Genomic DNA, 18,897 nt, shown 5'->3' on the forward strand with positions numbered 1-18,897 from the left:
TCACTGACTAGTTGGTTTCTCGTTTCCCATTTAACAACTAAAGCCTTGCACAAAGTAAATCACATTTACAATGGATTCACCAAAGTCTCCTGAGAATGAGTAAATGTCCAAACTGAAAGTGAAAGCAAACTCTGATTTATCAAGAGTCAGTTGAGATTTCGACCAAGACCAGAGATTTCTGTTGGCCTGGCAATCGAACACAGATGTATTCCTCAGGGGTTTGCATACTTCTCGAAATTACATGTTCAAAACATCCTGCATTGGCCGGGAATCGAACCCGGGCCTCCCGCGTGGCAGGCGAGAATTCTACCACTGAACAACCAATGCCTTGGAATACTGAGATAAGGCTGGAAATCGTATCATAAAGCTTGATCTCCAAGCATATTTTTTCGTTTTGTGGGCTCAGCTACATTGTTCACCCTAAAAAAAAAAAGCAGTCCTTTCTCCCCGTCGGGGAATTGAACCCCGGTCTCCCGCGTGACAGGCGGGGATACTCACCACTATACTAACGAGGAGCTGGTGTGTTGGACCTTTGAAAAACGTGGAGTATTGGTACTAACCATAAGTTTGCAGTGTTGGGCTTTAACCCTTCTAACAAAAACATCTGTATAGACTGAATGGTTAGAGCTAGAAAGCACTGTGACCCCTCTATGGAAAGCTGGGACTCTCACGAACACGTACATGCAATCGATTTCGCTCTATACCACTCACAGGCCACACAGTCATAGTTAGAAGGTGACGAGTTTGTGGGATGTCCCAGGACATTGTCACAAATGCCAAACTCAAGACAGTTGTCACTGACTAGTTGGTTTCTCGTTTCCCATTTAACAACTAAAGCCTTGCACAAAGTAAATCACATTTACAATGGATTCACCAAAGTCTCCTGAGAATGAGTAAATGTCCAAACTGAAAGTGAAAGCAAACTCTGATTTATCAAGAGTCAGTTGAGATTTCGACCAAGACCAGAGATTTCTGTTGGCCTGGCAATCGAACACAGATGTATTCCTCAGGGGTTTGCATACTTCTCGAAATTACATGTTCAAAACATCCTGCATTGGCCGGGAATCGAACCCGGGCCTCCCGCGTGGCAGGCGAGAATTCTACCACTGAACAACCAATGCCTTGGAATACTGAGATAAGGCTGGAAATCGTATCATAAAGCTTGATCTCCAAGCATATTTTTTCGTTTTGTGGGCTCAGCTACATTGTTCACCCTAAAAAAAAAAGCAGTCCTTTCTCCCCGTCGGGGAATTGAACCCGGTCTCCCGCGTGACAGGCGGGGATACTCACCACTATACTAACGAGGAGCTGGTGTGTTGGACCTTTGAAAAACGTGGAGTATTGGTACTAACCATAAGTTTGCAGTGTTGGGCTTTAACCCTTCTAACAAAAACATCTGTATAGACTGAATGGTTAGAGCTAGAAAGCACTGTGACCCCTCTATGGAAAGCTGGGACTCTCACGAACACGTACATGCAATCGATTTCGCTCTATACCACTCACAGGCCACACAGTCATAGTTAGAAGGTGACGAGTTTGTGGGATGTCCCAGGACATTGTCACAAATGCCAAACTCAAGACAGTTGTCACTGACTAGTTGGTTTCTCGTTTCCCATTTAACAACTAAAGCCTTGCACAAAGTAAATCACATTTACAATGGATTCACCAAAGTCTCCTGAGAATGAGTAAATGTCCAAACTGAAAGTGAAAGCAAACTCTGATTTATCAAGAGTCAGTTGAGATTTCGACCAAGACCAGAGATTTCTGTTGGCCTGGCAATCGAACACAGATGTATTCCTCAGGGGTTTGCATACTTCTCGAAATTACATGTTCAAAACATCCTGCATTGGCCGGGAATCGAACCCGGGCCTCCCGCGTGGCAGGCGAGAATTCTACCACTGAACAACCAATGCCTTGGAATACTGAGATAAGGCTGGAAATCGTATCATAAAGCTTGATCTCCAAGCATATTTTTCGTTTTGTGGGCTCAGCTACATTGTTCACCCTAAAAAAAAAAAGCAGTCCTTTCTCCCCGTCGGGGAATTGAACCCCGGTCTCCCGCGTGACAGGCGGGGATACTCACCACTATACTAACGAGGAGCTGGTGTGTTGGACCTTTGAAAAAACGTGGAGTATTGGTACTAACCATAAGTTTGCAGTGTTGGGCTTTAACCCTTCTAACAAAAACATCTGTATAGACTGAATGGTTAGAGCTAGAAAGCACTGTGACCCCTATGGAAAGCTGGGACTCTCACGAACACGTACATGCAATCGATTTCGCTCTATACCACTCACAGGCCACACAGTCATAGTTAGAAGGTGACGAGTTTGTGGGATGTCCCAGGACATTGTCACAAATGCCAAACTCAAGACAGTTGTCACTGACTAGTTGGTTTCTCGTTTCCCATTTAACAACTAAAGCCTTGCACAAAGTAAATCACATTTACAATGGATTCACCAAAGTCTCCTGAGAATGAGTAAATGTCCAAACTGAAAGTGAAAGCAAACTCTGATTTATCAAGAGTCAGTTGAGATTTCGACCAAGACCAGAGATTTCTGTTGGCCTGGCAATCGAACACAGATGTATTCCTCAGGGGTTTGCATACTTCTCGAAATTACATGTTCAAAACATCCTGCATTGGCCGGGAATCGAACCCGGGCCTCCCGCGTGGCAGGCGAGAATTCTACCACTGAACAACCAATGCCTTGGAATACTGAGATAAGGCTGGAAATCGTATCATAAAGCTTGATCTCCAAGCATATTTTTTTCGTTTTGTGGGCTCAGCTACATTGTTCACCCTAAAAAAAAAAGCAGTCCTTTCTCCCGTCGGGGAATTGAACCCGGTCTCCCGCGTGACAGGCGGGGATACTCACCACTATACTAACGAGGAGCTGGTGTGTTGGACCTTTGAAAAAACGTGGAGTATTGGTACTAACCATAAGTTTGCAGTGTTGGGCTTTAACCCTTCTAACAAAAACATCTGTATAGACTGAATGGTTAGAGCTAGAAAGCACTGTGACCCCTCTATGGAAAGCTGGGACTCTCACGAACACGTACATGCAATCGATTTCGCTCTATACCACTCACAGGCCACACAGTCATAGTTAGAAGGTGACGAGTTTGTGGGATGTCCCAGGACATTGTCACAAATGCCAAACTCAAGACAGTTGTCACTGACTAGTTGGTTTCTCGTTTCCCATTTAACAACTAAAGCCTTGCACAAAGTAAATCACATTTACAATGGATTCACCAAAGTCTCCTGAGAATGAGTAAATGTCCAAACTGAAAGTGAAAGCAAACTCTGATTTATCAAGAGTCAGTTGAGATTTTCGACCAAGACCAATGGATTCACCAAAGTCATAATCGTTAGTGGTGCTTTCGTCGTAAAGCCTATTTGAAATCGGACACTGTGGTGGGATTAACAAGAAGTGTATCTTTAAAATGGTGTGAAATACTTCTGTGTTTGAGGAATTTTAATTATGGGATTTCTGTTGTTTTGAATTTGGCCCCCTGCACTTTCACTAGCTGTTGTCATATCAATCCCGTTAGCGGGATCTCAGCCCTTGTCACGCCCTGGCCTTAGTTATATTTGTTTTCTTTATTATTTTGGTTAGGCCAGGGTGTGACATGGGTAATTTATGTGTTTAGTCTTGTCTAGGGGTTTTAGTAGATTTATGGGGTTGTGTTCTTTTAGGTGTCTAGGTAAGTCTATGGTTGCCTGGATTGGTTCTCAATCAGAGGCAGGTGTTTATCGTTGTCTCTGATTGGGAGCCATATTTAGGCAGCCATATTCTTTGGCTATTTTGTGGGTGATTGTTTCCTGTGTCATTGTTTGTGCCACACGGGACTGTTTCGTGTTTTCACATTTCTTGTTTTGTAGTTGTGTTCATGTTAAGTATCTCTTATTAAAGAACCATAAACTATAACCACGCTGCGTTTTGGTCCGCCTCTCCTTCCCAGGTTGAAAGCCGTGACAGCCCTAAGAAGTTTTAAGCATATAGGAGTACCTGTTTCTTTGTTAACCGCTCAACACAGAAATGCCACATGTACCATGTGAGTGAGAGGTGCTTCGCAGCATGCATCCGGGAGAAGGGAATTATAATTATTATATTCAGCCCAAGGGGCTGGCGGCAAAAGGCATGTATTTTTATAGGGGGTATTACGGCCACACAAAGGGGATGCTGCCGGGAAATTTGAGGCATTTTCAAATGCTAGTCGAATTGTGAATGAGACTGATGAAGTGTGTACAGCCTGCGCAAAAAAAAAACAAAGCAGAGTTCATGCCTTTCATGCAAATTTTTTCAAATCATCGTTACAGTCGGATCATGCAGCCTGATGATGTAATAAAAATCTAAATGTATAGCCCAACATTTGTATCACAACTAAAGTTACAGAAATCACTAAATTAAGCGTATAGGGGGACCTGTTTCTTTGTTAATCGCTCAACACAGAATAGCCGCAAGCGCGCACTCCCTCAAATCATTTAGAGAAAATATCCTTTCTATTCTATTCGGCTATGTTCAATTGTATTCTTCATACTATTAAATAATATAAAATAATGCCATGGAATTTTAAGAAAATATTGTCTACTAAATTAACTTGTGTAGCCCACAGCCATATAGCATAGCCAGATCAGGACCTAACATAAGGACAACTCAGAGTATGTGATTCTGTTCTTCTGAAATAGACTACATTTTCTTCATGTCATGTTTCTTTAGACTGGTCTAAAACAAATAATGGATTTATTGTGATGGTGTAGGCTATATTACATGGATTTATTAGACGTTTGTAACGATCGTCGTTGGAATGAGACCAAAGCGCAGCGTGGAATTTGTTCATATTTAATGTTAACAAAAAAACACTCAAACAAAATGACAAACGGAGAAAACGAAAGTGCACAGTTCTGTCAGGGAAACAACCTAAACAGAAAAATAATCACCCACAAAACACAGGTGGGAAAAGGCTACCTAAGTATGATTCTCAATCAGAGACAACGAACGACACCTGCCTCTGATTGAGAACCATTCTAGGCCAAACACATAGAAAAAAGAACATACATTTCCCACCCCAACTCACGCCCTGACCAACCTAAAACAAAGACATAACAAAGGAACTAAGGTCAGAACGTGACAATGTTTTAAAGTGTAGATGTTCCAAAAGTCTGCATCAGTGGCTTGTAAGCAATGCTAAATGTGTTTATGTTCATTAACGGTCAATTACTGTGAGACCACCAGTTATCTGCTTGACAATCACCGGCTGACAAAATTTAATGAACGCCAGAGCCCTAGTTGTGACCAACTATAGTCACCAATTTTACAAAAGTGCTCATCTCAAGCGCAACCATTCAGATTAGCACTTTGCAAGACTTTTCTCTTACACAGTCACACAGAGTATCTGCGCATATTTTTCCTAGTTACAAAATGGTGTGCTTTCTGGAGTGTGACAAATAGAAACAGCAGGCCTGGAGACCACAGCTCAGCTGTCCAACACCGCAATATTATGGCATTAATATTTACGGTCTAATGTTTTTCAAACTGCTGGTCAGACAGATAGCTCTAAAAGCAACGCTGGGACCCGGACAAGCAGCTTCACTTCACTGGAAATGTTCCACAGACCTTGAAAATACTTGAAAAGTGCTTAATTAAAACCTCTTAAGGATCAAACACTTTTTTTCAATTTTCACAGAGATTGACACACCCACATCTAACTGCCTGTAGCTCAGGACTTGAAGCAAGGATATGCATATACTTGATACCATTTCAAAGGAAACACATTGAAGTTTGTGGAAATGTGAAACTCCTCAAACAATAGCATGGTATTCTTTCATTGTAATAACTACTGTAAATTGGAAAGTGCAGTTAGATTAACATACCTTAAAGGGAACATTTTGACATTCGCCATATGGTTAGTGAGAAAGTCCATATTGCAAATGTACGGTCCCTTATCAGACGTCCGAAAACGTTTGTAAAATTTGCGGATGGCGTCGGGCCGTGCGGCAGGGCCGGATCTACCGGGAAGTCATCAAACGAACTCTCTCGGACATTCGGTTTCCGTTTTATAAAATAATACAATTTTGGTCATTTTTCCGCTGTCCCGATAAATCCAACAAGAGGGCGAATGGAATCATTTTGCAAATGTACAAAAACATCACGAGTCACGACGTGGCCTTATCTCCAAAACGGAAAAGACTTCGAAGATGAAACTTGGTGAGCGTGGGTTTGGCATAATGGGCAGTTGGCCCCGAACAAGATGGCGTCTAGGCCTCAACGGTTTTTGAGTTATGGCCATTTTTCTGGGATTAAAGGTCCAAAATTAAAATAGAGCAATAATTGTTCCACTTCACGTCAACGTCAAGGAGCCTCCGGTGTCAATAAAAAAAGAACCAGCCATTTATCTATCGTCATTTAAGAGAAATCGTACAATGTCAAATTGGTGATGTTCAACATTTTTTTCTTCTTTTAAACAGTTACAGATCCAGTTGCAGCGTGTTCATACGAATCTTTTTAAAGTGTGCTTCGGAGCTCTGCGAGATTTCTGTGATTTTCTGTGATTTTCTGAAATAACACACACTCACTAAACACTCCGTAAATAAGTCAGTTCTTAACATAAAGACTTAAAACTCAAAATTCTATAATTGCCTACCCCAATGTGTTCACTTTCAGCTTCCTGTGTAAACCGGAAGTGCCTTAACTTATTGGATATAGAAACAGCAGGCCTGGAGACCACAGCTCAGTGAGCTGTCCAACACCGCAATTTTATGGCATTAATATTTACGGTCTAATGTTTTTCAAACTGCTGGTCAGACAGATAGCTCTAAAAGCAACACTGGGACCCGGACAAGCAGCGCTAGCTCAGAGGAAATTTCAATACCATCGGAGGGACTGGTCTGGGATAAGCCGGAATGCCGCACATTTTCAATTAACTTCACTTCACTGGAAATGTTCCACAGACCTTGAAAATACTTGAAAAGTGCTTAATTAAAACCTCTTAAGGATCAAACACTTTTTTTCAATTTTCACAGAGATTGACACACCCAAAATCTAACTGACTGTAGCTCAGGACTTGAAGCAAGAATATGCATAGATTCTTTTAATTTTTTGGATAAAAAAACGTTCCCGTTTTAAACAAGATATTTTGTCACGAAAAGATGCTCGACTATGCATATAATTGATAGCTTTGGAAAGAAAACACTCTGACGTTTCCAAAACTGCAAAGATATTGTCTGTGAGTGCCACAGAACTGATGCTACAGTCGAAACCAAGATGAAATTTCAAACAGGAAGTGCCCCAGATTTTGAAGGCGCTGTGTTCCAATGTCTCCTTATATGGCTGTGAATCGACCAGGAATGAGCTTACACTTTCTGTCGTTTCCCCAAGGTGTCTGCAGCATTGTGACGTATTTGTAGGCATATCATTGGAAGATTGACCATTTTACACTACATCTACCAGGTGCTCGCTTGGTGTCCTCCGTCGCAATTATTGCGTAATCTCCAGCTGCGTGTATTTTTCCATTTGCTTCCGAGGAGAAACCCAACTGCCATGAATGATTTATCATCAAATAGATATGTGAAAAACACCTTGAGGATTGATTCTAAACAATGTTTGTCATGTTTCTGTCGATATTATGGAGTTAATTTGGAAAAAAAAGTTTGGCGTTGTAATGACTGAATTTTAGTTTTTTTTTTTCTTAGCCAAATGTGATGAACAAAACGGAGCGATTTCTCCTACACAAATAATATTTTTGGAAAAAATGAACATTTGCTATCTAACTGAGAGTCTCCTCATTGAAAACATCCAAAGTTCTTCAAAGGTAAATTATTTTATTTGAATGCTTTTCTTGTTTTTGTGAAAATGTTGCCTGCTGAATGCTAGGCTTAATGCTATGCTAGCTATCAAAACTCTTACACAAATGCTTGTGTAGCTATGGTTGAAAAGCATATTTTGAAAATCTGAGATGACAGTGTTGTTAACAAAAGGCTAAGCTTGTGAGTGAATATATTTCTTTCATTTCATTTGTGGTTTTCATGAATAGTTAACGTTGCGTTATGGTAATGAGCTTGAGGCTATGATTACGCTCCCGGATACGGGATTGCTCGACGCAAGAAGTTAAAATGGTGTCATAGGTGCTGTTTCCAAGGGTTAAAAGGGTCAGATCTTTTCAAAACTTCATATGTGTGATTAGGCAACCCCCATGAACTGTAAGTCAGTCATTTCTCCCAACAGATGTCAAAGAAAAGCTCTCTCACACACACACACAGCAAGGATGGAGTGACAAAGTGCGGTGCTTAAAGACACGCAGAGCCTGCAATGGCATTTCCATATTCTCTAGGCCGTGCCAAGTTCAACGAGATGCCCCGCTTGACCGTAGCTCGCTCTGAGTGCAGTGACCGTGAAAAAAAGTAGGCCCAAAATTAAGCCTGGCCCTATATGTAATTTGCTTTTGGGTGACAGTGAGAGAACCGTTAGGGTGAGAGGCACAACTCGACCTCAGGTACGATCCTGAGGTCCTCCCGATCAGTGCAAGCCTAACCTTGACCGTGTGGCATTAACCCTTAACAGTAAAACAGGGTTTTTTGATCTCACAGATTACAATAACATCTCTCCCCATAGGAATACATTGCCTGCTCCTCTAAAGTCAACCTGAAGCCTATGTGGGTTATGAATGCCTTATGAACCTGTCTTCGATGACAGTCCATCAGGACACTATGAGGTCTACCTGTGTCGATTCTAAGCTTCCTGAAGCAACCGGAAGTGGTAAAAATCACCCTAAATGTGTTTTTCCATACCCAACCAGCAGTTTGTGATAAATAGTGCATTCAACCCTGTGTAAATCGGTCAGTTCTTAAAGTAAACACTTAAAACTCAGGATTCTGTAAAGGCATACCCCAATGAGGATATGAGTTGACTTATAGCTTCCTGTGCCAACGGGAAGTGCCTTAAATGGTGTCACAGGGGCTGTTTTGAAGGGTTAAAAAAGTCAGGTCTTTCCAAAACTTCATATGTGTGATTAGGCAACCCCCATGAACTGTAAATCAGTCATTTTTCCCATAAAATGTCAAAGAACACTAAATCACACACACACACAGCTTGGAAGGAGGGACGTATTGGGGTGCGTAGAGACAGACAGTGCCTGCAGTAGTTAGCTTTGTTCGAGCTAAAAAAGAACCGTCAGACCTAGAGTTCTGAAACTTTAGAAACCTGTTCTGGACCTCAGGTCAATAGTGCATGGTGAGTTAGGTGGCTCTAGAAGGTTCTCGGACCGAGAAACAGCCTCGTACATTTGCAATGACTTCAATTCATTTTGACCATTACGAAAATGACGACATTTAGAAAAGTCTCAGAGACGCAAGACTAGGTGCATTGAAACCGGCTCGGCCCATAGAGACGTATCCCAATGTTTCTGTCCGATAGCTCATTCAAGGACCCCGTAGCAAGGCATGGAAAAAAGTGGATATTCAGCACCAATTAGGGTCTTGCTCGGGCACCGAATGACCTATCGAGCCGAAACTCGGGATTTGGGGTTGCCTCACATAGGCCTACACATAATGTCTGAACTGGACCCGCAGCTAGCGGACTAAAATTGCATTAGTTGCATTCATTGTCTCATCGTCTGTAGTTTTGCATTGACATTTAGGATAATTATCAGCACACGTTAATCATAAATATGATTCAGACTAAATATAAAATGCCAATTTGAACAACCCGTGTTGGCCCATGGTCATAAATCCTCTTAGGGAAGTTACGAATTTTCGCAGCTTTTTGTTAAAAATCGCGCAACATTTCAGCGCCCTGCTATTCATGCCAGGAATATAGTATATGCATATGATTAGTATGTGTGGATAGAAAACACTCAGACGTTTCTAAAACTGGTTAAATCATGGCTGTGACTATAACAGAACGTGCGTTTAATCGAAAAGTGCAGGAAAATCTGTTCACTGAAAATGGAAAAAAATATCCATGCGCCACTTCCAGGAATTGTTAAAGGTGAACCGGATTAAATGAGGTCGAGGTTGCAGTACCTACAGCTTCCACACGATGTCTAGAGTCTTGTTATTTGCTTCGGCTTTGTTTCTTGGTCAAACCGAAACAAGGGAGCCGATTTCCTCCGGTCTCCGACAGGATGTTGTGGTTGAGATTTCTCCGGACATTATTTCCAGACGGACACCTATAGAATTTACATAGCCTCGTGATCAATTTTATCGCTTATTAACGTGTACTAATACCTAAAGTTGCATTACAAAAGTATTTCGAAGTGTTTTGTGAAAGTTTATCGTTGACTTTTTTAATTTAAAAAAATTACGTTACGTTAGAAAACGCAATTTTTTTCCGTTGTTCACACAGTATTCATAGATCGATATCTAGGCTATATATGGACCGATTTAATCGAAAAAAGACCCAAAATGATGTTTATGGGACATCTAGGAGTGCCAAGAAAGAAGATCGTCAAAGGTAATGAATGTTTTATATTTTATTTCTGCGTTTTGAGTAGCCCCCGGCTATCGCAAAATCTGTCGTTAGGTGACGTTGTAGTATTTTGGGGGATACATGCTATCAGATAATAGCTTCTCATTCTTTTGCCGAAAAGCATTTTACAAATCTGACTTGGTGGATAGATTCACAACGAGTGTAGCTTTAATTCAGTACATTGTATGTGCATTTTAATGAAAGTTTGAGGTTTATCAACAACTATAGGTGGCGCACTTGAACATTTCCGCTGATTTATGTTCCCACCACGGAACCACGGCCCTAACACGGCCCGGATGATCGTCACTGTGACTGATAAAGCCTTATCATGTTCAGACGTGTCTGCTTTTTGGCGGCCGTTCTGGTCCAAACACATGGAGACATCCTGTTTCTGTGTGTTTGAGGGGGGGTTGTGTGTACATTCATGCGTATGTATATGTCTACAGTGCATTCGGAAATTATTCAAACCCGTTGCCTTTTTCCACATTTTGTTACAGCCTTATTCTAAAATGGAAGAACAACCATATCTGCAGCACTCCACCAATTAGGGCTTTATGGTAGAGTAGCCAGATGAAGCCACTCCTCAGTAAAAGGCACAAACCCCCCGATCATCCTATTTTTCTAACTTAATTGAGGAAAATAAGAACAATCCGAAATTTCTTTTTGATACTGTCGCAAAGCTCACTAAAAAGCAGCATTCCCCAAGAGAGGATGACTTTCACTTTAGCAGTGATAAATTCATGAACTTCTTTGAGGAAAAGATTTTGATTATTAGAAAGCAAATTACGGACTCCTCTTTAAACCTGCGTATTCCTCCAAACCTCAGTTGTCCTGAGTCTGCACAACTCTGCCAGGACCTAGGATCAAGAGAGACGCTCAAGTGTTTTAGTACTATATCTCTTGACACAATGATGAAAATAATCATGGCCTCTAAACCTTCAAGCTGCATACTGGACCCTATTCCAACTAAACTACTGAAAGAGCTGCTTCCTGTGCTTGGCCCTCCTATGTTGAACATAATAAACGGCTCTCTATCCACTGGATGTGTACCAAACTCACTAAAAGTGGCAGTAATAAAGCCTCTCTTGAAAAAGCCAAACCTTGACCCAGAAAATATAAAAACTATCGGCCTATATCGAATCTTCCATTCCTCTCAAAAATTTTAGAGAAGAAGACAAACAATGTATACGAAATGCTTCAGTCTGGTTTTAGACCCCATCATAGCACTGAGACGGCACTTGTGAAGGTGGTAAATTACATTTGAATGCCATCGGACCGAGGCTCTGCATCTGTCCTCGTGCTCCTAGACCTTAGTGCTGCTTTTGATACCATCGATCACCACATTCTTTTGGAGAGATTGGAAACCCAAATTGGTCTACACGGACATGTTCTGGCCTGGTTTAGATCTTATCTGTCGGAAAGATATCAGTTTGTCTCTGTGAATGGTTTGTCATCTGACAAATCAACTGTAAATTTCGGTGTTCCTCAAGGTTCCGTTTTAGGACCACTATTGTTTTCACTATATATTTTACCTCTTGGGGATGTTATTCGAAAACATAATGTTAACTTTCACTGCTATGCGGATGACACACAGCTGTACATTTCAATGAAACATGGTGAAGCCCCAAAATTGCCCTCGCTAGAAGCATGTGTTTCAGACATAAGGAAGTGGATGGCTGCAAACTTTAAACTCGGACAAAACAAAGATGCTTGTTCTAGGTCCCAAGAAACAAAGAGATCTTCTGTTGAATCTGACAATTAATCTTAATGGTTGTACAGTCGTCTCAAATAAAATTGTGAAGGACCTCGGCGTTACTCTGGACCCTGATCTCTCTTTTGAAGAAGATATCAAGACCATTTCGAGGACAGCTTTTTTCCATCTACGTAACATTGCAAAAATCAGAAACTTTCTGTCCAAAAATGATGCAGAAAAATTAATCCATGCTTTTGTCACTTCTAGGTTAGACTACTGCAATGCTCTACTTTCCGGCTACCCAGATAAAGCACTAAATAAACTTCAGTTAGTGCTAAATACGGCTGCTAGAATCCTGACTAGAACCAAAAAAATGTGATCATATTACTCCAGTGCTAGCCTCTCTACACTGGCTTCCTGTCAAAGCAAGGGCTGATTTCAAGGTTTTACTGCTAACCTACAAAGCATTACATGGGCTTGGTCCTACCTATCTCTCTGATTTGGTCCTGCCGTACATACCTACACGTACGCTACGGTCACAAGACGCAGGCCTCCTAATTGTCCCTAGAATTTCTAAGCAAACAGCTGGAGGCAGGGCTTTCTCCTATAGAGCTCCATTTTTATGGAACGGTCTGCCTACCCATGTCAGAGACGCAAACTCGGTCTCAACCTTTAAGTCTTTACTGAAGACTCATCTCTTCAGAGGGTCATATGATTGAGTGTAGTCTGGCCCAGGAGTGGGAAGGTGAACGGAAAGGCTCTGGAGCAACGAACCGCCCTTGCTGTCTCTGCCTGGCCAGTTCCCCTCTTTCCACTGGGACTCTCTGCCTCTAACCCTATTACAGGGGCTGAGTCACTGGCTTACTGGGGCTCTCTCATGCCGTCCCTGGAGGGGGTGCGTCACCTGAGTGGGTTGATTCACTGTTGTGGTCATCCTGTCTGGGTTGGCGCCCCCCCCTTGGGTTGTGCCGTGGCGGAGATCTTTATGGGCTATACTCAGCCTTGTCTCAGGATGGTAAGTTGATGGTTGAAGATATCCCTCTAGTGGTGTGGGGGCTGTGCTTTGGCAAAGTGGGTGGGGTTATATCCTTCCTGTTTGGCCCTGTCCGGGGGTGTCCTCGGATGGGGCCACAGGGTCTCCTGACCCCTCCTGTCTCAGCCTCCAGTATTTATGCTGCAGTAGTTTATGTGTCGGGGGCTAGGGTCAGTTTGTTATATCTGGAGTACTTCTCCTGTCCTATTCGGTGTCCTGTGTGAATCTAAGTGTGCGTTCTCTAATTCTCTCCTTCTCTCTTTCTTTCTCTCTCTCGGAGGACCTGAGCCCTAGGACCATGCCCCGGGAATACCTGACATGATGACTCCTTGCTGTCCCCAGTCCGCCTGGCCATGCTGCTGCTCCAGTTTCAACTGTTCTGCCTTATTATTATTCGACCATGCTGGTCATTTATGAACATTTGAACATCTTGGCCATGTTCTGTTATAATCTCCACCCGGCACAGCCAGAAGAGGACTGGCCACCCCACATATGCTCTCTCTAATTCTCTCTTTCTTTCTCTCTCTCGGAGGACCTGAGCCCTAGGACCATGCCCCAGGACTACCTGACATGATGACTCCTTGCTGTCCCCAGTCCACCTGACTGTGCTGCTGCTCCAGTTTCAACTGTTCTGCCTTATTATTATTCGACCATGCTGGTCATTTATGAACATTTGAACATCTTGGCCATGTTCTGTTATAATCTCCACCCGGCACAGCCAGAAGAGGACTGGCCACCCCACATAGCCTGGTTCCTCTCTAGGTTTCTTCCTAGGTTTTGGCCTTTCCAGGGAGTTTTTCCTAGCCACCGTGCTTCTACACCTGCATTGCTTGCTGTTTGGGGTTTTAGGCTGGGTTTCTGTACAGCACTTTGAGATATCAGCTGATGTACGAAGGGCTATATAAATAAATTTGATTTGATTTGATTTGATGACAGCCCACTTGGATTTTGCCCAAAAAAGAAAATCCTAATTCATCTACAAACAATACCCAATAATGACAAAGTGTTAAAAAACACACAATTGAGCTCAGGGGCATCCTGTTTCCACTTATCATCCTTGTGATGTTTCTACAACTTGACAGGAGCGCACCAGTAGGAAATTCAATTCATTGGACATGATTTGGAAAGGCACACACCTGTCTATACAAGGTCTCACAGTTGACAATTCATGTCAGAGCAAAAACCAAGCCATGAGGTCAAAGGAATTGCTCCGAGACAGGATTGTGTCGAGGCACAGATCTGGGGAAGGGTACCGAAAAATGTCTGCGACGTTGAAGGTCCCAAAGAACACAGTGGCCTCCACGATTCTTAAATGGAAGAAGTTTTGGAATCACCAAGACTCTTCCTAGAGCTGACCACCCGACCAAACTGAGCAATTGGGGGAGAAGGGGCTTGGTCAGGGAGGTGAGCAAGAACCTGATGGTCACTCTGACAGAGCTCCAGAGTTCCTCTGTGGAGATGGGAGAACCTTCCAGAAGGACAACCATCTCTGCAGCACTCCACCAATTAGGGCTTTATGGTAGAGTGAACAGACGAAAGCCACTCCTCAGTAAAAGGCACATGACAGCCCTCTTGGAGTTTGTCAAAAGGCACCTAAAGGACTCTCAGACCATGGGAAACAAGATTCTCTGGTTTGATGAAACCAAGACTGATCTCTTTGGCCTGAATGCCAAGCTTCACGTCTGGAGAAAATATGGCACCAACCCTACCGTAAAAATGCTGTGGGGATGTTTTTCAGCAACAGAGCGATCCTGCTCCAGAGCGCTCAGGACCTCAGACTGGGGCGAAGGTTCACCTTCCAACAGGACAACGACCCTAAGCACACAACCAAGACAACGCAGAAGTGGCTTCAGGACAAATCGCCGAATGTCCTTGAGTGGCCCAGCCAGAGGCCAAACTTGAACCAGATTGAACATCTCTGGAGACACCTGAAAATCCCATCTAACCTGACAGAGCTTGAGAGGATCTGCAGAGAAGAATGGAAGAAACTCCCAAATACAGGTGTGAAGGTGTGCTTGTAGCGTCATACCCAAGAAGACTCGAGGCTGTAATTGCTGCCAAAGGAGCTTCAACAAAGTACTGAGTAAAGGGTCTGAATACTTATGTAAATGTAATATTTCAGTTTTTAATTTATACATATATTTTGTATTGAAAACCTGTTTTTGTTTTATCAGTATGGGGTATTGTGTGTAGATTGATGAGAATAAGAATAAGGCTGTCACTTAACAAAATGTGGAAAAAGTCAAAGGGTCTGAATACCTTCCGAATGCACTGTGTGTGTGTGTGCGTGCGTGCGTGTGTGTGTGTGTGTGTGTGTGTGAAACACACACATTCGGGGAACAGATGGGGCTGGTGAAGCAGGTGCCTGAGGAGCTGTAACGTGATGCTGTGCAGCAGTGTGACGCCCACGGCCGCCCCGGGCACTAGTTACCCGCTATCCAGCACGTGGCGTGCTTTCAGAACCTTCCACAGCCTGGCACAGACACGAGCCCCGTGCCATCGGTCTCCTAGTGCCTAGGGCCAGACTCCGTACAACCCCCCCTTTTCAAACCCTCTCCCCCTGCTGTACGCCAGCCTCCTCTGCACCCTCCTTGCCATCTTACTCAACCCCCTCCTTCCATGAGGAGTGAAGACGGGGCAACAGTTATGTGATGGTTGCGTGTTAGTTTGGAGCATTGTGAGGACTGCAGTGAGGATCTTGTTGAAGTAGTAGGGAGTGATGACTCACTGAGGAGACAGATACTATCCTGTAGACATAGAGATACTTTCTGTAATTTAACTTTGATTCAATACTGTTAAAGTTAGGCCCCCCTGTTAGGCCTCTCTGAGTTTAACCTGATCACACAACCTTCCCACGCAACAGGTGTCTCAGTGATGTCAATCCCAAGATCTGTGTTACAAACGGTGCATCTCTGAATGCATCCCCACCTCCTAATCTCACGTCTCTCTCGGTCCAACAGATTACACATCACTGACACAAATTTATACTGATCAGTGTCTCAATCCTCCTAACACATGGATCCTGACAACAAATTGACCTGTACTAATCACCTGTGGCTCTGGCTTGCTTCTCTCTGTAACGAAGAGGGTGCGCCTCTCATCCCAATATACTACTGTATCTAGCAGCTACATATAATTGTTCAATGATTTTCCATCTTAAAAATGTTGAATAAGCAAAGTATTTGATTTCTGGTGAAACAGGTGAAAATGGGTCTTAGAAAACATCTAGCAGAAAACGTTAAAACGCTAAAAGTTATTAGAAATATATCAAAACACAATAATGTTGAAGTAAAAACCCCTGACATCTAAAATATCAAAATGTATATTTTGTTTTGCATAAATTATTTGCCTTTTGTACGTTGTCTAGTATCATTCTGTTACCAAACACCCACATATCTTTAGAATATTTTCACATTTCTGTCCCTCATAAGGAGGACAATGCAAGTTCACAGAAATAACAAGTAAAGGTAGACCAACCAATTAGTTATTAAGTGAATAAAAAGTATCATTCTGTTACCAAATCAGTACCAGAATGACCCCAAAATCTGTAACAGAATTGGCTACAATGTGAATTCTTACTAGTCACAAACCATAATTGGGTTACCTTCTACTGTCCTCCCTTCCACTGTTCAGCTCATAACAGTTTTCTTTCTCTTTCTGAGGGTGGTTTGCGTCCGTGTATTGATTTTCGAGGTCTCAATTCCATCACTGTGGGTTTTAGTTACCCACTACCTCTCATCGCTACGGCGTTGGAATCATTTCACGGGGTGTGATTCTTCACGAAACTGGACCTCAGGAGCGCGTATAATCTGGTGCGTATTCGGGAAGGAGATGAGTGGAAAATCGCATTTAGTACCACATCTGGCCATTATGAGTACCTCGTCATGCCGTACGGGTTTAAGAATGCTCCAGACATCTTTCAATCCTTCGTCGACGAGATTCTCAGAGACCTGCATGGACAGGGTGTGGTGGTGTATATTGACAATATCTTGATCTGCTCCGCTACACCCGCCGCGCATGTGTCTCTGGTGCGCAAGGTTCTTGGGCGACTGCTGAAGCATGACCTGTACGTGAAGGCGGAGAAATGTGAGTTTTCCAAACGAGCCGTTTCCTTCCTGGGTTATTGCATTTCCACATCGGGAGTGGTAATGGAGGGTGACCACGTCAAGTCCGTGCGTAATTGGCCGTCTCCGACCACGGTAAAAGAGGTGCAGCGGTTCTTAGGGTTTGCCAATTACTACCGGAGGTTTATCCGGGGTTTTGGCCAGGTAGCGGCTCCTATTACCTCACTGTTGAAGGGGGGGCCGGTGCTTTTGCAGTGGTCAGCAGAGGCGGACGGAGCTTTCCGTCGTTTGAAGGCGCTGCTCACCGACGCGCCAGTGTTGGCGCATCCGGACCCTTCTTTGGCGTTCATAGTAGAGGTGGACGCATCCGAGGTTGGGGTTGGAGCCGTGCTCTCACAGCGCTGGGGTCCTGCTTTTTTTTTCGAAGAAGCTCGGGCCAGCGGAGCGGAATTATGATGTGGGGGACAGGGAGTTGTTAGCTATGGTTAAGGCCCTGAAGGTGTGGAGACACTGGCTTGAGGGGGCTAAGCACCCTTTCCTCATCTGGACTGACCACCGTAACCTGGAGTATATCCGATCAGCTAGGAGACTGAATCCTCTGAGTACAGCGCTCAGAGACCAAAACAACCCAAACAGATATCTGCCATGTTGTGTAGTCAACAGAAGTTATGTCGAAATAGCTCCTTTATGTTCACGCATTTAGCACAGTAATCCAAATTCATAAAGCGCGTTCACTAGGTGCAGACGAAAGTCAAAAGGTTCCATTACAGTCCGTAGAAACATGTCACATGATGTATAGAATCAATCTTTGGGATGTTTTTAACATAAATCTTCAATAATGTTCCAACCGGAGAATTCCTTTGTCTGTAGAATTGAAATGGAACTCAAGCTAACTATCACGTGAACGTGGGAGGTCATGCCTCTCTCATTCGCCCCCACTTCACATTCGAAGCATCAAACAAGGTTCTAAAGACTGTTGACATCTAGTGGAAACCTTAGGAAGTGCAATATGACTCCATAGACACGGTGTATTCAATAGGGAATGAGTTGAAAATCTACTAACCTCAGATTTCCCACTTCCTGGTTGGATTGTTTCTCAGGTTTTTGCCTGTCATATGAGTTCTGTTAACCTGTTAAGACTCTAGGGGCAGTATTTCATTTTTGGATAAAAAGACGTGCCCGTTTTAAGCGCAATATTTTGTCACGAAAAGATGCTCGAATATGCTTGGAATTGATAGTTTTGGAAAGAAGACAGTCTTACGTTTCCAGAAATGCAAAGATTTTCACTGTGAGTCCCTTAGAACAAATGCTTCGGGCAAAACCAAGATGTATGACCGACCAGGAAATGCACAGGATTTCTGAGGCTACGTTTTCCATGATCGCCTTATATGGCTGTGAATGCGACAGGAATGAACGGACTCTTTCTCTTGTTTCCCCAAGGTCTTTGCAGCATTGTGACGTATTTGTAGGCATATCATTGGAAGATTGACCATAAGGGACTACATTTACCAGGTGTCCCGCTTGGTGTCTGCGTGGCAATCAGTGCGCAAAAGTCAGGTCCCGGTATTTTTCCATTCAAATCTCAGAACAAACCAGGCTACAAGGACGGTGCTTTCAATGGAGAGAAATATGACAAACCACCT

General features: G+C 43.2%; 2 non-coding genes across 2 annotated transcripts; both read right to left on the bottom strand.

Annotated features, from left to right (window-relative positions):
• Positions 1-443: 443 nt before the first annotated feature.
• On the bottom strand, positions 444-515 carry trnad-guc (transfer RNA aspartic acid (anticodon GUC)). The gene has a single exon. It is a non-coding gene; the product is annotated as a tRNA-Asp (tRNA).
• Positions 516-2,028: 1,513 nt separating this feature from the next.
• Positions 2,029-2,100, bottom strand: trnad-guc (transfer RNA aspartic acid (anticodon GUC)). Its single transcript has one exon. It is a non-coding gene; the product is annotated as a tRNA-Asp (tRNA).
• Between the last annotated feature and the right edge of the window lie 16,797 nt (positions 2,101-18,897).

Source organism: Oncorhynchus nerka, linkage group LG19 (genome assembly GCF_034236695.1).
Source record: "Oncorhynchus nerka isolate Pitt River linkage group LG19, Oner_Uvic_2.0, whole genome shotgun sequence".
Classification (NCBI taxonomy): Eukaryota; Metazoa; Chordata; class Actinopteri; order Salmoniformes; family Salmonidae; genus Oncorhynchus; species Oncorhynchus nerka.